This window comes from Jaculus jaculus, chromosome 20 (genome assembly GCF_020740685.1).
Source record: "Jaculus jaculus isolate mJacJac1 chromosome 20, mJacJac1.mat.Y.cur, whole genome shotgun sequence".
Lineage (NCBI taxonomy): Eukaryota > Metazoa > Chordata > Mammalia > Rodentia > Dipodidae > Jaculus > Jaculus jaculus.
The window spans coordinates 27,656,239-27,675,961 of NC_059121.1; the positions used below are offsets into that span (position 1 = coordinate 27,656,239).

At 36.8% G+C, this 19,723-nt stretch overlaps 1 protein-coding gene across 1 annotated transcript in view; it reads left to right on the plus strand.

Moving 5' to 3' along the window:
• Fgf10 (fibroblast growth factor 10) overlaps positions 1–19,723 on the plus strand; it is an 82,687-nt gene that overhangs the window by 56,744 nt on the left and 6,220 nt on the right. The gene's annotated exons all lie outside the window — the stretch shown is intronic.

Here is a 19,723-nt window from a genome sequence, read left to right on the forward strand (position 1 = left end):
GAGCTCATTCCATGTTACCTCCCTCAGGAGCACAGTGGAGTATGCAACAGGACCACGAGTAAAGAGAGTTTTAATCTGCTATAAGTTTGAAAGATATAGGGTTTTTTTTTAATTCTCTGTGTGAAATATTCCATGTCACTGTTAGCTTTCTTGTTTCCACTGGTATCCTTGGTACCTTACATATGATGCTTTAAACACATAGCTTTTGGGGCTGGAGAGATGGCTTAGTGGTTAAGGCACTTGCCTGCAAAGGTAAGTGACCCAGGTTTAATTCCCCAGGACCCACATAAGCCAGATGCACAAGGTGGTGCATGCATCTGCAGTTCCTTTGGAGTTCCCTTCCTAGCGTCCCCGGCAAGCCCATTCTCTGTCCCTACTTGCCTCTCTCTCTCTCTCTCTCTCTCTCTCTCTCTCTCTCTCTCTCTCTCTCTCTCTTTCAAAATGAAAATAAACATATATATTTTTAAATTCTTTAAAAAAACACAGGATTTTGTTTCTAACCTTTGCTCATTCTGTTCTCTGAAACAAAGCACAACATTTTAAGGGTCCAGTGCATCTTGGTATCTGTACTCAGTGTTCCAGCAACACAACTGATTGTGCAACGAAACATACAAAATGATTAATATGAAGTATACAAAGTAATGAATATTTTCTGTGTAGACTGATTTTAACGTGCATTTTTTATGAGGGAGAGAGAGAGAATTCACACAGCAGGGCCTCAGCTGCTGCAAACTCCATGTGTGTGCACCATCTTGTGCACGTGTGCGACCTTGCACATGTGTCACCTTGGGCATCTGGCTTATGTGAGGCCTGGGGAGCTGAACATGGGTCCTTCGGTTTTGTAGGCAAGCACCTTAACCACTAAGCCATGTCTCAAGACCTCTATATTTTTTTCATAAGATCAAGTCTTACCCTATGGTCTATCCTGGCTTTGAACTTGCAATCCAGACTGAGGAGATGCCACAGTCAGTAAAGTGCTTTCTAAGCAAGTGTGAGAAGCTATGTTCTGATCCCAAGCACTCATGTAAATGTCCAGGGATGACAGGATCCTGTACTCTCAGACTGGGAAGATGAAGCATGCAGATCCTTGGGTCAAGCTGTGTAGTTACATGACCCACATGAGCAAGCCTTGGGTTCATTGAAAGACCATGTCTCAAAAATGTGGAGAGTAATTGAGGACACAGACAGTAATCACCCACACTTGAGGGTGCACTCCCCACATGCCCACACACACAGAGACATAAATACACATGCATATGTAACTATACTCATGCAACAACAACAAACACAGAGCCATCTCCTACCTCAGCCTCCCAAGTGTTGGGATTATATGATTGTACCTCCAAAATATAATTATAAACCTCAATGGAAGTCAAAATGCATATCCTTTCATACTATGCCTAGACTTGGACAATTTCTCCAGGTTGGCAATGATTAAGTGCAACGTGGCTTTGTCACATGAGCAGACCTCGTTCATGTTTCCCTTCTCTTCTTCCCTTCTCCTGTCTTTTCCTCCCATGCCTTCTACTCCTCCATTTGTTTTCTCTCTGCTTTCTCTATCATCTGCTAATGAGAAACTTGTTTCACATGCTGGAGAGATGCTCTCTTCCTTACTCAAGCCAAGAATATTAACCACTTAACCCCCAAGCAACTTGAAATGTGGTCCTTAAACTGACAGCCCTGAAATCACCTGGGAGTCTGAAACTCAGACTCACCCCAGGAGATTCATATATAGTGAAAAGCACTATCCAATCAGGTTTGTGGTTCATCTAAGGAAGATATGGCTTTACCCACTAGAGGTTAGTAGGACATATGTACCACCCAGGGTTATATTTAATTCACAAGTAGGAAAAAGAGTTCTTGTAAGAATCTCCCATAATTGCTAAAGGGATAGAAAAAAGGACAGTCCTTTTAAAGGGCAAACAGCAAAATCAAACCAAGTTGCCCAGTGACATTCAACCTGTGACACCAATGAAATGAGTAGTTACATGGCCTTCTCAGATGCCAAATCCTAAAGTATAATTTTGGCCCCTGTTCATAGGTCACAGAATTTTGGAACTGGAAAAGGCTTTGGTACTCACCTCTGGAACACCCTCCCTGTTTTATAGATCAGGAAGGAGACAGCAAGAGGGTAACAATACAGCTTACCATAAGCCCATCAGGGCAAAGCTGAAATAGACTTACTATCAAAAAGAAAAAGAGGGACTGGAGAAATAGCTCAACTTTCAAGGTGTTTGCTTGCGAAGTCTAACAACGAGAATTCGATCCCTAGTGCCCACATAAGGCCAGATGAACAAAATGAATCAGGCATATGGAGTCCATTTGCAGTGGCTAGAGACCCTGGAGCACCTATTTCCAATGTCTCTTCTATCGCTCTCTGCTTGCAAATAAATAAATAAATAAATAAATAAATAAATAAATAAAAATTATTTTAAAAGAAAGAAAAGAAATGTTAAACCCTTCTTTGTATTGCCCCATTGGAAAATCTGGGTTCAGAGAAACAATGTGCATATCTTATGGGTTTCATACCATTTGTTAGTTTTTTGTTTTTTTTTTTTCTTCTTGTGGAGGTGGAGAGATAGGGATGAATTTGTAGGACTTTTTTTTTTTTTTTTTGAGTTATGTATATGCAGCTGCACCACCATCAGAACACAGCTTGGATGTCTCCATCTCCAGCCCCAAAATGACCACATGTAAATATCAAGCCATCATTAAGTATTGAGCAACCATAACATGGCACCAATTCACATTCCTTTTAACATGATGCTAGCATGATTTCTGTTCTTGGTGGTCAGGGTTCCTTGTGTTATACTAGCTTGGCTGGTCTCTGCTTTTAATTCTCAATGCCACATGGTCGTTGCATGCAAAGAGAGGATCAACACCATTGTGTCAGGCCCACAGACACAGAAGGTGTCAAAAACTGAGTGGAAGGTCCTCATTCATCTGAAGACCTGGCACAGCCTTGCAGAAGAAAGTTCCCTAAGTGCACATGCAACAACACATTCAGTACAACGTACTCGCATGTCTTCAAAGTGACCTTTTAAAGAATGTTTTCTAAATGCCAGTGCTTTGTAGAAAACATTGAGCTAAACATGAATTGGATTTAGAAAAATTTCTGTCTCTCCACTTAAAGGCAAAGAGAGGCACATTTTTAATACCTTCTTCCTCTTTCTCATATCATAGCAATTATTCATGAAAACTTAAAAATAGGTACAAATTTATCAGCATTTTGGATATTTATAGATTGCAAGTGTTTGGCTAGATCTTTGAATAAGACTCAATAAAAAAAAAAAAAAAACCCTGCTGGAGCAAAGTATTGGTGGATTAACCCAGCAACAGAGTACCACCTCAAGAAAACCCAGAGAAACCTGAAGGGCCGTCTGTTTCCACCTGAACAAAGGGTAAAGGATTGTTAGGAAAACAAATTTAGCTCACAGCTGAATCTTTAAGCTGTTTTTTCAAACCACAAAAAAGCACTTTCCTTTTGTCCATCCCTCCTTTTGCCATTAACTTTATTACGTGAAGTCAGAACCAGTTGCCATAATGTGACTGAGAACAAATGTATTTGCTGCCAAATTTACTTTTAGTTATCAAGTGTAGGAATGCCAAACTAGTCACTCAGGTTGATGTAGAGCCCAAAGAAAACATCAAAACAATTCTTTGAAAAATTTAAAAATAAATAACCAAAATCCTACCAAACAAAAGAGATATCATCTCAATTGAGTTACTAATTCCTAAATTATAATTTTAGTTTGATTTATAATTTTGATATTTTCCTAAAACTTAGATATGATTTCATGCTATTTATATGTCATATGTCTTTTTTCTGTCTTGGAAACAGTACAATAACTATGAAGGAAACCATTAGTACTTAATATGCTTTATTTGTGGCATTCACAAAAGGACATAAGCAGATATTTTAGGAGAGTATTACTCTTTAGATTTATTATACTTATTTAATCTAAGAATACCTTCTTCCCCCACATATCATAATAAGGAAATATGTCTCACAATCACTATCAATAATATAAGTGGCAAACTCATGTTTATATTTCAAATATGCTTTTCATTTTATGAAACAGAGGCAAATTCCTGGTGATATCTTAATGTTTTAAGGTAGTTAATGCCAAGAGTCTTGGACCTGATCAAAAGTGAATATTTCCCAGATGTGAGGTAGGGTGAAAGGCGGAAGAGCTAACAAAAACCAACTTCCTATCCACGTTAGCCTACTTAGGTGAATTTTAAATAAGGATTAATTAGACATTGAGACGTTATGAGCAGCCAAGATCACAGCTCCCAGAGATAAAAGCTGGAGGCTTTCTCAGTTGTAACATAAGCCATATGTTGAGAAAGACAAGTTTCAACTGCCACTGTTTCCTAGTTCCTTGTTTATAATGTTCCTTTAACCAACTTGCTTTTGAAAATGGAATATTTTTCGAAGTGATGGAAAGTTATTTGCTGAGAGGTTAAACAATTTACAGTACGAACAACTGCCAGATGAGGGTTGAATTAGCAGACACTTATTTAAAATATTTAACTTGTATGAACAAGTTCATCAACATCAAAGGAAAGATGGAGAGTGACCAGAGGAAACTACTGTTAATGTAGCTCACCTAGGCCAGTTTCACACCAGCACACACACCATGCAGTGTGGCTCCCTGTCTCCACAGGAAGGCAGGTCTATTGTACAACAGTAATTGAGTGGAAACTCACAGGGCTTTGCTGTAATCTAATAAAGATGAATTAGAACAAGGTCTTGCTGTTTATCACATCTTAAGAATACTTTCACCTGGTACACCACTGAAAATAGCTCTTTTGTACTGGGAACTAGACTGTGAATTTGACTGCACACATTGTGAATGCAATGTTTGTGGAATTGGGTTGAAACACTATAGGAGATAGATACTTTCTTAGGCAGAAAGATGGGGAAATGGACCCTTGTTTGGTGGTTATCTTCTAATCAAAGATGGTAAAGAAGGTCACCCCCACTTCCTCCTACACCTTCCTGGCCTGAGAGAATTTTCTTTCTGATTGGTGGGCTTTCTGGGACCTGCCCCAGTACTGGGGGCATCATGGACCAGTCAGCACCTTTATCTCGGTTTAAACTGACCAATCATGAACTCTGGATGGTAGGGTTTCCCTCAATGGATATACTTCCAGCTTCCCACTGGGTTTGCAGATTTTTTCAGCTCGGGAATCTTTTCCACCACAGAATCCTGTTTTCTCTCCTTTCTTTCAAAGTAAGAGTACTTTCAGATAACCTGTTTTTTGTGTTTGTGTGTGTGTGTGTGTTTTTTCATTTAAACTCTTTCCAGCCTTTTAATATTTTAGTCAGCAGAGAAAATGAACCTGAAGCCCTAGATGGTATCAGGACATAAACTTTTGTTTTGTTTTGTTTTGTTTTCCTGTGATGCTTTTTATTTAAGTTATCATGTGAATATGGGTTCTCATTTAGATGGGAACTGCTAGAGAAGAAAATACTAATGCCACCTTAGAAGTCTGTAATCAAACATGTTAGCCAAGTTAGGGATAAATCTACTTTGAGAAATACAACAAACACTAGGGTAAGTAAAATTGAAAGGATCAATGAGTTTTTCCTTTATGCCATGAAAAAAAAAAGTCTTTACTCAAAATTCTTCCAAACATGGCAACTAATTATTTCAGAGTGGCATCTATTTGAAATTATATTTATTATATGCTCTTCATTTTACTTGCTGCCTATACTATATGATTGCTTCTCTGCCTATAAGATGCCTGCAAAAAAAAAAAAAAAACACTAAAAAAGCTTGCATGTCAATATTTTGCTTCTATTTCAAAGTTAAAAATGTCTCTGGCTTCTCCATATAGTAGATATCCGGCAAGGAAAACTGTCAAAGCAAAACTATCAGATTCTCTGAGAAGTGTGCTCCTCACTCCATTCCATAAATAGGTAGTTTTGGGGGGGGGTAAAGATGAAGGTGAATAAAATAGGATCTGTGAGAACAATTTTCAAGTGCAGACCCTTAATGCCCTTTAATAGTATGGGATGCATATCTGTTGCAGTTAGTCGGAGAGAACATACCTAAAGAAATATCTTTCTGGAAATCAAGTTTGTGTAACTGGACAAAGACCTGTGGCACAGGACTGCAATTAGATCACAGAGTCCAGTACCTCACACGTAATTATTAGTGGCTGTCTTTGTTGACTGGCAAGTTGGAGAAACAATGAAAAGAGGAGGTGGTAATAAAGAGGAATGATGTCAAATAGATGGACTCTTCCTAGTGTCTTTAAGTCTGTGCCTAAAGGAAAGATGGTTGGCCGTCCTCTTTAGCATTAGAGACATTGGGTGAATGGCTGTCAAGGCAAAGAGGGATGACAAAGCTGTTTGTTGACTGGAAGAATCAAGATAGGATCTGCCGCCATGTCAGAAAGCTGTTAAGCACTCAAGATAAAAACACTCATCAGGGTTTTAGAGTCAACAATGAACTGTTTATATTTGGATGTTTGCAGCAGATCTTATTACCTTCACATCCCTGACCATTTCCACGGCAGACAAAAAAAGAAGAAGGAAAAAGAGAAGAGGAGGAGAAAAGAAAATCCAGAATGAGGGCTAAGATACCAAACTTTGTGTTGAGATGGTTTAGAAAATATACTTCAAAAGGTTCCAATGACTGCACACTTGTATCAGAAAAGGAAACAAAGTGGTCCTTGGCTTTTGTGAGTACAACACATAGATTTAGTAAGAAAATATTGAGCACAACAATTTTAGTGTAGGCTTTGAGACTGTTTTATTCTTTGTTTTTTTTAGAACATGCAATTCACAGTAGCCTTTGTTTGCTCTGCAAATGGATTTTGTATGCACTAAAATATTGTCAGTGGGATTTTCATAGGGTATAAGGCCCTTCAGGGCACCACCAACTTGCTGCTTTGCATGGAAATACACATGCATAAAATCATGTGGGGATTTATTTGGTCTCTAGGTTACTGACTCTGCAGAGGATGGAAGACAAATCGGGTAGGCAGAGAGTTAGGGCATCATCTCTGCAGAATGATCTGTGCTGCTAAGAACCTGTCAGACTTCTCTTACCTCCCCACTGATTACCATTAGTAGAGTTACAGGTCTTTAGAGAAGGAAAACTTGTTAGTGGAGAGTAGCTTCCTTCCGTTTCTACAGTAACCCCTCTGAACTTCAGAACTGAACCACGGAAGACAGACACAAGAACACTCAGCTCCTCTATCTCCTTTTTTCTTTCTAGGGGAAAATAACTTTGATAAGTTTCTAATGGATACTTTGCACATGAGTTCTTAATTCCTTTGTCCCATGGCTGTATTTAGGCACCTGCTATGAGTCATGCCTGGGAGAATAGCATCAGTAAGAGTGAAAGATTACATTCATAGGAAGAAATTAAACTGCCCTCCTTTCCGTGCATTAAAATCAAGTTGAATCTCGTCCTACTCCAGCCAAATGTGTTTCCCTCTTCTTCAATATACTTCTTACTTCCACTGGGTGATCAAAGATTAGTTTTGAAGCAAATTGAAATATGTATACTATACATGGTGGAAATTACCTAGCTTTTGTGTCTATGACTAAAGAAACAAGTTTGGGGATAGAGAAAAGGCTCAGTGGTTAAAGAGACTTGCCAGATGCGCAAAGTAGTGTATATGTCTGGAGTTCATTTGCAGTGGCAGGAGGCCCTGGCATACCCATTTTCTCACTCTTCTTTCTTTCTATGTCTTTATCTCTCTCAAATAAATATGTAAAAATATTTTTTAAAAAGAAACAAGTTTAGCTATACAGTACTTATAACCTAACCATAAATAAAAAATGATTAATTTAATTCTATTTTTGGTATTTCTATGATCTGTCGTAGTTTAAATTTCCCAATTTTTTAAAGGATACTTCCAATTTTTATTATTTTTGTATGGGCTAGCTTCTACTTGAAATTGTTCAAAGCTCTTTTTTTGGCCTAAAACAAATATTAATGTGTCTATTGTCCATCTATAGCTATTGGCTAAGACTGGTTAGGAAATGAATGCCACATAATGTGTTCTAAACTTGAATATGTCACAAAATATGAAGACATACGTCCTTTCAAAAATTAAATTTAAGCTGGTTTTGTGGTGTATGACATTAATCCCAGCACTCTGGAGGCAGAGGTAGGCAGATTGCTGTGGATTTGAGTCCAGCCTGGGACTATAGAATGAGTTTCAGGTCACCCTGGGCTAATAGTGAGACCACAACTTAACAAAAATAAATAAATAAGTTGATAAATAAATAACTAAAATATAAAAAAATAACAAAACTAAATGAGAATGCTACTTGACATTCAATTAAATATGATCTGTAAGATCCTTTCCTAAAATAAATAAACAAAAATTTACTTTGAATCTTTTCCTAGAATCATCCCTACTGACATGAAGAGTAGCTGTTCTGATTTAAATTGTGTTATGAACAGGAAAAAGCAGGTGGTTTTTCATCTAGAACACCAAAGTAGAAATAATTGTAATGAAGTTGAACAGTATGACGCAGTTGTTTGCTGCTCACTTTTTCTTTATAGTTATTTACACTTGCTTCTTTAACCTATAAATTGTCATCTTGACAGCGGTTTGACAAGTTATTTTTAAAGTGATCTGGTCTTTTCCAGATTCTGTTTTGCCCCACCCAGGAAAAACAGCAAAAATCTATTCATCAAAATATTAATGATCATATATTTATAATAAATCAAGATCAAGCAAGTCAGTATGATTCTTTATTGCAATTTACAATTTATTGTGTACATTGATTTATATTTTAAAAGTCCTTTGATTGTAAATAATTTCAGGTTTTAATAAATAAATATAAAAGAAACATTTCCTCAAGGTACAATATTATGGGTGTATGTGTGTGTGTGTGTGTGTGTGTGTGTGTGTGTGTGTTCATGAGATAGTTATTGAACCGAGCACCATATGCATGTAAGAGAAAGTACTCAACTACTGAGCTATACTTCCCACCCAATATTTGCTGAGCTCAATCCAGGAAGAAATTTAAGGTTATTTTAATCTGCATATCATTATTTCATTTTTTGAAGAAATTTTGAATTAAATAAAACTAAACCTTTATAATTGCCATGGTATCTCTTTATATATTTAAATGATACACATATTCAAAATTAAGTCAGTTCACTCAGTCCAGTAATTCTATTTCTTTCTTTATTCTCTCCTATTATATTTTGGTTTCCTTTGTATCTCCTTTATCTTATAATCTGGATTCCAAAAATATCTTCCTTGTATGAGAACTGAAATGCACAGTAGCTGCTATCTAAATACTAAATCTAAACACTCTTAAATGCTGACATTTTAACACATGTTATTTATAAATTTTTTTAAGACTTGCACCAAGATGAGTGTGTATGTCTGTATTTCTTCAACATTTTTAAAGATAAAAAATGATAATTTTGTGTATGTGTGTGTGTATCGCCAAGATCTACAAGCATGTATTTTTCTCTGCTTATTTCCTTCTGCATGTTTAACCCCCCTAAATATTCCTGTTGATTATTTGTAACTCACATGTACATAAAATATTCCTCTACACATCAGTTTTCATTTTTATTGGTTAGAACATGTTTTCTTTAAAAATGAAGTTCAACGTCTGAAAAGCATACTATTTTAATACAATTTAACCATTGGCTTTTAGATAAAAGATGTGATAATAAGATAATTTCTCTTCCTTTTCCACCACAATTAATTCATAACATGTAAGGTAGAAATCACCCTGTCTAGGGATTTCTTCACAGTTTGTTGACATAAGATTTAAAGACTTTCATGAAAAAAGTGTTCATTGGGCATTTGAAAAATCTTATCTAACATCCATTCCCAAATATAGTTACAAAAATAAGACACATACGCTAGGCTCAGCTACCCATTCCTTTTAGTTGCTTCTCATCACAAAGAAGTGATCTTCATTTCTCCCATGTGGCTGTCTTCTTTGTAACTTTTCTAGCCTGATACCAACTTCCTCACAGTGTGTAAGAATGACTGAATCCTGATATTGCTATGTTTGTCTTTACACCATCTCAAGATATTATAGCAATAAAACACTCAACATGAATTTTATGAACATACTCTGCAAAATACTGTATATTTAGTGCTTATTAGAAACAATTGTGGGATGCTGTCCTGGCTTGCATTCAACCTGAGAGCCCTGATTCCTTAGCTGGTTGTGTGCTATGCAACTACAGGGCATTTCTTGGACTGTGAGGATAAAGCATCCATTCTGTCACATCTGTCTTGATTCTGACTTGCCGATACTTGGCAGTCTTCAAGCCAGAGCCATGACCTTCCTGGGTACCTGGATTCAACATCCTCTTTAATACAGAAGCCAACATCACAAATAACCAAAATATAGCAAATGATTATAGATGACAAATGAATCAATGTTGGTTTGTAAAGTATGTATAAATAGAAAAGTTATCTTTGTGTATAATGGAAATTCATATATTTCTTAGCAAGTGTTATTATATTTGTATTCACTTTAAGTAACCATAGGAAGAGTTTTGAGGATAATTATACATTATTCTATAATGTGTTGCAGCTCTTCAAATGCACAACATATGTATGTGCTCAAAGTGAGCTATGACTTTGAACCCCTCAAACTTGTTTCACAGGAAGTTATCAATTAGGGTCATTCATGCTTAGTGAAATTATCACCATGCAACAACACAAGGAAGATGACTCTGTCATGTGAAAACCCCAACACCAAAATGTCTCCATGACTTTTGCTTTTGATTTAATTGAGACAAATCTCATATTATAATTAGTTTCATTAAATAAATTTATGAAAACTTTAGTAAATGTTGTAGACATTTTATAGCATTACATCTAGGGTAAACATGTGTGTGTGTGTGTGTGTGCGTGTTCATTTACTGAAATACACCATGTAGTAATTCCACTAACTCTATGTGTTAACTTTATTTCTTTCCTCCCTTTATAAATAAAAAGCAATGGCCAGACTCAAATAAACAATAGAATTGTTTCTGTATAATGAAGAAGATAAATTTGTCTATAAAACATTAAGTAGATATAAAATCTTCACCTGGCTGCCAACAGTTTATAAATGTTTACAGGAGCCTCATAATGATCATGGATTGAGTATTTATTTCAGGTTCTAAGTGACCTTCCTAAAGGTGCTTGGATAAGCCCTTCAATCTCTCCGGATTTCCCCATGTCATCTCTTACAGAAGCTAAGAGATATGAAGCAGACATTCTCTACATTTCTTCAAGCTCTTCTCTTATTCTCAATTTGCTAAATCATGGCCTTTTCTTAAGCTTTAAATACTCTCAGCTTTTCTCAGAAAGACACTGGTCTATTTCTTTTAGACTTTTCTGGAAGCAAAATTATTGCAGTGATAGTACCATACATTCACATGGCTTGGTGTGTAGTAAGTCTTCCTGTGTAGAATTGCCAGACTTTGCTTCCTTCCAGGCTTCCACAAAGAGCTGTAAGCTACATATGGATTCCTCAGGGTCTTTTCCCAATATGAAATAAAGGAGGTATGATAATAGGGGATATGGCCAGGCATGGAATGTGGCTGGGATTCCCTGACCAGAAATCAGGATTTCTAACTTGAAAGCTTATTTATCTAATAGGGAAAATGCAAAATAATCATTTTATAAAGCTTTAGAAAAGTACAAAAGGTACTGCATGAAGACATAGTAATATCATACCAGTAATAAATAATGGTGCTAATACATTTTTAAGTCTCAACTAGTGAAGGAAATGAAATTAGAAAGAAAATACCTGGTTAATGTAAAAAACGATATATTATGTAAGCATGTGAAAATATTTGTGACTAATGATTAATTTAAAAGACCTGTAGTGGGCTGGAGAGATGACTTAGCAGTTAAGGCACTTCCCTGTAAAGTGAAAGGACCCTGATTCAATTCCCCAGGACCCACATAAGTCAGTTGCACAAGGGAGCACATGCATCTGGAGTTGGTTTGCAGTGGATGGATACCATGGGGCACCCATCCTCTCTCCCTCTCTCCCTCCCTCCCTCCCTCTCTCTCTCTCTCAAATAAATAAATAAAAAGAAAAAAAGACATGTAGTGACATGTCATTTTGTAATAAAAATGAAGTGAGAGGATGGTCTTTAATGGCATTGTAGAGCAATTCAATCATAAAACACACACACACCAAATACACACACACACACACCATGCCACACATATACACATGCACACACACACATACACACTATCACTAGATATATATCTTATGAGGAGCTGGTAAAGATTTTCACTTCTCTCTATAATTCTAGGTAAATGTTAAGACTATATGTAATAACGGTTACAGATCGATATAACAGCTCTACTGCATTTTGCTACAAAGGCAGCCTAAGTCTTTAATAGTACCAGGTAGACAAGTCTTAGAGTAACCACTACCTCATGGTGATATCCATCTATTCAAGATGAGATAATTCTAGGAAAAGTGTTTACCTACATCTCTGGGTTAAGAGACGAGGCAAAAAATGAATCCATATTGCTTTATGGTAATTCCATGGCCATGAACATAGCTTTAATAGGCACATTTAGTCATTTAATCCATAGATTGTCAATATAATTAGCCACTTGAGATTGTCTTCAAAAGTAAATGTGTCTCACGTTTTCACCCATGTTTCTACAGTCATATTAAGAAGAAATACTTTCTGATAATAGTCATACTATGCCTTTAAAATCCTGGCCAAAGGCAGTAATGTATGTATTTGTATACAAGTCTCAAGTCTACATTATGACAGCTATCCAGATGGCAAGAATCCCACACCTGTTAAACAGAAAAGAAAACCCTCCTTGGGTGTCACATTGCTGTCATGTTTGCATCTTTTCCTGTTTGTGGTTCTGTCTGTCTGCACATGTTGCTTCCGGTGCTTTTTTCCGTCAGAGCTGTTCCCGGCCCAAGTTGTAGCATGTGAAGCTGTGGGTGGCCCTGGTGCCAGAGGAGTCAGCAGTGCCTAGAAATCAACAGACTAGAAATTCTAATTCCATGGCCCCACTCTGGATCTACTAGATCAAAAATCCTACCAAACTGCGTTTAAACAAGTCTTCCAGATGGTTCTGAGGCAGGCTTAAGTTTGAGAATCACACTGATGTCAACTACATAACTTGCCTCCATGAGGTTCAGCTGAGAGTAAATACATACTCAATGCCCATGTCATGAGACTCCATGCAGCGCTTGGACCTATAGGCAGTTAGTGTCAACATGCAAACAAAAACTAGGCTTCAGGAGTTATATTGGATTTACCTCCAGTCCCCATAATCCTTTCTTCTGTTGCTTTAACAAAATATACAGAACTGCATCATATATAACAAATGGCAGTTTATTTTGCTCATAGTCCTGAAGGCTGGAAAGTCTGATATCAAGGTGTGGTTACCTGGTAGGACTTTCCTTTCCTACAATGTCAGCATGGAAGAGGGCATCACATGATAACATAGAACAAACATAGTTCAGATCTCTAATTTTATGAAGCAACTAATGCCATCATAGAAGCCTCATCCTAGTGACTTCATCTAAGCCGAAGTACCAAGGGACACTTCCAAATACCATTAAGATATAAATTTGAGAACTATGTTTTTCCAACCCATGAGCTTTATGGAACAGAGTGAAATCTCATCTGAAAAAAAAAATATATATATATATATATATGTGTGTGTGTGTGTATATATATATATATATAAACTCCTACAGTTAGGGTTGTAAAACAGAAAGACCAAGGAGATCAGAGACTATGTGGAAGCAGAAAATTACCAAAGGGGCAAAAAAATCAATAAAAATGTCCAAGAGGAGTTGGGAGCATGCACATCCTGAAGTGTGTCAGCACTGTTTAGTAAGCAAACACTCAGCAGGGTCCTTGAAGGGACACTGTGGGGAAGAGACAAGGCCCCAGGCCTGCGGAAACCCGGCTGAAGGTCGGGTGTCCCTCAGCCCAGTCAGTACTCAGGAAGATCCTTTGGACTACATGTGAGCTCACAGCTCCCATAATGCTTCCAGACTTCATGATGTTCAGCTGTTTCCCACATTCAAGGAAAGGTGAAAATACTGTAAGTTACAATATTCCTGGCTAAGGTGATGTAAATTTTTTAGATATTAATATTAGTTTTCATGTATGATTGCAGAGGCCTAGAAGAGAAATCCTGACTAGAATCATGTTTTCAATAAGCTCACTGATATAACGAACTAACTATAGGCCTAGATATTAATTCTTATATAATGTTTCCAGAATCAATGTTTATAAAGTTATATCACCTTAGATTATTTGCAAAATATCTGATTTTATGGTTTTAAAACATAGCAAAATATAATTGTTTTATCATAAGCATTAAATACATACCTTTATCCCCTCCCACCACAATTCTAATCATCACATTTTATAGATGTCTACTTTTTGATACACAAATGAGAAGCTATCAAAAAATATACTGTTTCTACACAAAAGGCTTGTAACCTGTGTTTTGAGAGAATATCTCCAAAAACCTGTGATTTTTGTTGTTGTTGTTGTTGTTGTTGTTGTTGTTTATTTTTTTGGTTTTCCAAGGTAGGGTCTCACTCTGGCCCAGGCTGACCTGGAATTAACTACATAGCCTCAGGGTGGGCCTCGAACTCATGGCAATCCTCCTACCTCTGCCTTCTGAGTGCTGGGATTAAAGGCGTGGGATATATGTCCAACAATTCCCATAATTTCTCTAAGCCTCATGGTCAGCATTCAAAGAGCATAATGCTTAACTCTGGCATATTTTGTGAAAATTATTTTATATGTGAGTGAGAGACAAAGGCATGTGACACACGAGGGTCACATTCACAGAGTCTTCTTTCTGTGCTCTCTGTTGTCTTTAAATGCTTTTAGCCTCAAAGATGTTATTTCTTTTTTTAATCACTTTTTAATCAAGTACCTAACACCATAAATAGCCTTTTTGCATGGTGCTCAAAACTCCTTAAACAAATAGTTACATTGTATATAGAAAACATAAAGGACTTTCAAATGATCATTAGATCATGTTTTTCATTCAATATGTTTTTTTGCAATCAATATACATTAAGCATATATTCTGAACTATAAACTAAATTTTAAACTATTTTAATAAAAATGAAGATTTCTGGTTATTATGACTATTTTTAATTTGGCATTTTCAAATACAATTTGTTTTTGTTAATTCTCATCCCCCACTCTTTCCCCCAAATTCTCTTTCCCCTGTATTTCCTTGTTTACATGTCACATGAGACCCTTTTCTCTTCCTTCACCTCTCTTCTAGTTCATCTCTTTATATTCACTTTTTAGATAGATAGAGAGAGAGAGAGAGAGAGAGAGAGAGAGAGAGAGAATGGGCGTGCCAGGGCTTCCAGCCACTGCAAACGAACTCCAGACGTGTGTGCCCCCTTGTGCATCTGGCTAACATGGGTCCTAGAGAATCAAACCTCGAACTGGGGTCCTTAGACTTCACAGGCAAGCGCTCAACCACTAAGCCATCTGTCCAGCCCTTATATTCACTTTTGATTATGCTTATCTTTGTAGGTTTTATCCATTTTTCTGCCCGTATACTCATACTTGCAAGGTAAAAACCATATATCAGAGAGTGCATGTGGTTTTGGTCTTTCTGCATTTGAGTCATTTCATTTAGGATGTTTTTTTTTTTCAAATCCGTCCATTTTTCAGCAAATTTCATTAAGATTTTTAAGGAAGATGTGTAACTAAGGAGATGAGACTCAAAATGAAGCTACCGTGTTTCCCACTAGTGAATGTGGCCGTTTAAGCCACAGCATATGTGGTACAAAGGTGAGCACACTGTGGATGCTCGACCAGCCTTCCCTGCTAGCATTAAACAGATCAGTTTGGATTGCAATTCAGGAAAAAGACAGAGATTTAGCTTGGAAAGGCTAGAATTTTTCTTTTAGCTTACTTATACTAAGCATGATGCATTTTAGCACATGGAATAAGACAAACTACCTAGTATTAGAGGCTATTTTGAATTAAATGATTAAGCAAGAACAGTAGAGGTGGGTGATCACAAATTTCTTTATACTCTGATATTTACTGAGCTGCTTCCAAGTTTCACCGTAGTTCGTGAAGGTGAGACCTCACAAAGGAGTGCCACTAGTACTGAAACCTCAGAACGCTGGTTGGAGTAAGGAGGCAACCTGTGGCTCAAGCCCACCCTGAGCTCTTTCTCCTCTTCACGCATCACGTGCTTTTATTCTTCAGAATTGTCCCCTCGTTTCCCCAGTCTCTCCCTGTTAAAACCATACTCCCAAGAGGCTCATTTCTACCTCTAGCTATCCTCTGTAGGGGAACTTTCTTACTCCCTAAAGCCATCTCTTACAGAATACTACTTTTTGCTTTTGCTTTACAATTAATTTTCAATGCTCTTATCTTATCCAGCTTTAAAAACATACTTCAAATTGAAGCCTATGTATTATTTGTTTTTGTAGCCTTAGTAGTATCACCTAATAAGATCCCTGCATTCTGGTGCATAATACACTTTGGCCAAATTAATGTACTCATTTCTTAGAATATATATCTACATTCTATTTTTCTAGGAAAGGAAACAGGAATTCATTTTTTATCATATCTGCAAAAAGGAGCTTTTCTGGCTAAAGGTGAAAACAACACTAACCTATGTGCATAAATATGAATATTTAGAGGGCAATTTGATAGGCACAACAAATTCATTTAGCCAAATCATAGCAGTAGATTTCCCTTTCAATTCTATGACATTCTAAGCCATAAGATTTTGACTAGGTTTTCAATATGAGGCATGAATTCCCTCCTGGAGTGGGCCTCAGATCCAGTTTTTATCACTGCTTCTTAATAGTTTTTGATTTTCAGATAATTGTAAACAGAGTCTATAAGCTTCAAGAAACCCAGATTTCTGCCCATGTGCCATTCTCACTTTCCTCCAAGAAGTTCTTTTAGGTGTGTTTTGTGTGTGACTGTCAAAAAATTCTGGAGTTCATTTCCAAAAAAATTTTATAGGAAAATGTGATAATCCTCATTGAGAAACAGAAAAAAAGTAAAGAAGTTTCATATGAATACTTGAGGTATTCAGTAGGGCAGTTTCCTCAGAAATGTTCACAGATGTTCATAATAATGTGTCATTGTCCATGACACACTAAGACACCAAATTATAACTTACATATTTGTTCTGCACCCAAAGATTAATTTCTTTTGGAATTCAAAATGCTATTAAATCATATAAGTCTTTTCAATTTCTCATCTGATGGGATGTGAACCTGTTTTGAAGAGGTACATGTTTGTTCTGGTGTGAGCCCTAAACGTTGGACATGTGTTAGAATATCACACAATGACCCATGACCATGTGTAATTTGGTGTCTCAATTCTAAATGTTTAAAAATCAGTAAGCCAACATGATAAGCTGTAGAATGGGAAAAAAAAGGTTGATCTTTTGAAGCATCTACACCCAGAACCAACCAATCTCATCTGATCCTTTGCATACTGAGTTTCTATTTGAGGTAAACATGGAAAGGGAATGATATGTCTTATCTAGGAAAGCACCAGAAATGGTCAGGCAAGGCTGTAATTATGTCTATGTCTATTTTTCCTGTACTGCCATACGAACCCAGGGTTTTGTACATTTGAGGCAAGTTCTCTAAGTATCACTGAACTATGTCCCAAGCCTATATCATATTTTTTCCTGTTGTCCATTTAATCTTGTTACTATAGTTTTGCACCACTGCTTCTCATTCAAAAATATTGATGCATTTCTCATTCCTTTATATTCTAATAGTATTCAGTTTCAGGAGCATGCACAGAGAATACCTTGAAATTTACTGCTTTTTGAACAGGTACAACAGCCTAAGTATTTTTCTTGCCATAATTCTATCTCCTGACCTGTTTGGTTTCTTCTGTGAGAAAGTATATACATATATATTCTCTGAGGCTCAGATATTTTCCTGTGTGTTATACCAACATCCTTGAGAGAAGTAGCACATTAAGTCATTTAAAAAGAGGATTTGATGAGCATGTTGTTAAATGATTCCCCAATAAAACTCCCTTATAAGAACAGAAAGAGAGGAAGGATGTTATAGTGAAAGAACATAATAAGAGGTGTAAGATAATCTCATAGCCTGAGATTTGAGTCTATCATTATTCACCTTACTACCTGTGAGTTATGTAACTTGTATCTTCCTTTATTTAAATATATGTATTTATTTTCAAGATAGTTTGAGAAAATGGATATACCAAAGCCTTTTGCTACTGCAAACAAACTCTAGAAGCATGTACCACTTTGTACATCTGGCTTTAATGTGTGTGCCTGTGAATCAATCTCCAGCCAGGAGGCTTTGCAAGCAAATTCCTTTAACCACTGAGTCATCTTCCTATTTCCATTTTCAATCTGTAATCAGAAATGAGAATAACAATACCTGCTTAGAGAGCCATTGTGAGAATTAAGGAAATATACTACAAGAAAGTGCTTTGAAAAAATACTCTCATAAATGTCTGTGTGCCCACACACACACACACACATACATACACGCTCATGCGTACACTCACATGCATGCATGTGTTTGCTTCAAAGTCAATAGCCAACATAAAGGAAAGAACTAATATAAATATAAATACTGTTCCTATTACCCTTTACAATCTTCCTTTGGTTTGGGTTTACCACAAACTTGAGGTGCTCTATTTGTAAAGACACATATTTTCAGACACTTCGACAGGTTGCATGGTCAGAATGGCATGTGGTCTCCAAATATGTCTTAGTTTGTGCCAGTATTTCTATAGAAGAACTCTGGTATTTCTCTTAGCTTTCAATGAGACCACGTGTAAAGGAAGATGTGGAAATAAGCGATGAATGCCTTGAATCAAAGTCACTGTATCCTTGTGGGAAAAGTATGAGGTCATTATTTGTGGATGTAGACAGCATTTGTGTTTCTCATGATAGTTGATATAGATGATACAGGTCTCATGGCTAACTCAAAGTTAACTGCCTGTTGAAGATGGTCTGAAATCCAGAACTATAGGGGGAAATTTGCCTATAATTATTAAGTACAAACTCCAGAAAGGTCCTGTCTTGTGTATGCTTCCTCATCAATATTAACAAGAATATGAGAGAAATACCATTTTGCTCATTTTACAAATGACACTGAGACTTGGGGGAAGTTGGGTAGCTTTGGTGGTTATTCACCAATAAATACTGAGACTAGAGTCAAGACCAGACACTCTGGCTCCAGTGGACACATTCCCATCACACTGCTACTTCTCTACCCCAAGAAAACCTTCCAAAGAGCAGTACTCATACCAATACCACATGCTTTTCCTATAACTGTTTCAAAGAATATTATCTTCGTAGGCATCAGTGTAAACTTTTATATCAGAGAAAATAGTGTTGTCAGTAATTCTCCCGTAATTCCCTTCCTCTAGAGAAAAACATTTCCCAGCATCAAATATGTCACTATAAAGACAGTGTGGGTGTTGAGCTTAGTCTCTGACTCTCCAATGTCAGCACATGGGCCAAAAATGAGTTTATCAGCTAACTATGGCCAAAAGATTTCGTTTATCTAAGTGTGCTACAAAGAAAAAATAGTTTATCGTTGTTTTTACGGATCGAGGTAAACCTGACATATCATTGACATATGCTGTGGATTTAATTTAATACCACAGTACAGATGTGGGTTCTGATAAGATTTTGTGAAATCGAGGCTAAGATGAGTAGAGTTGTTTCAGTATTTATAGGGCTGAAAATGCAGAGTTAGCAA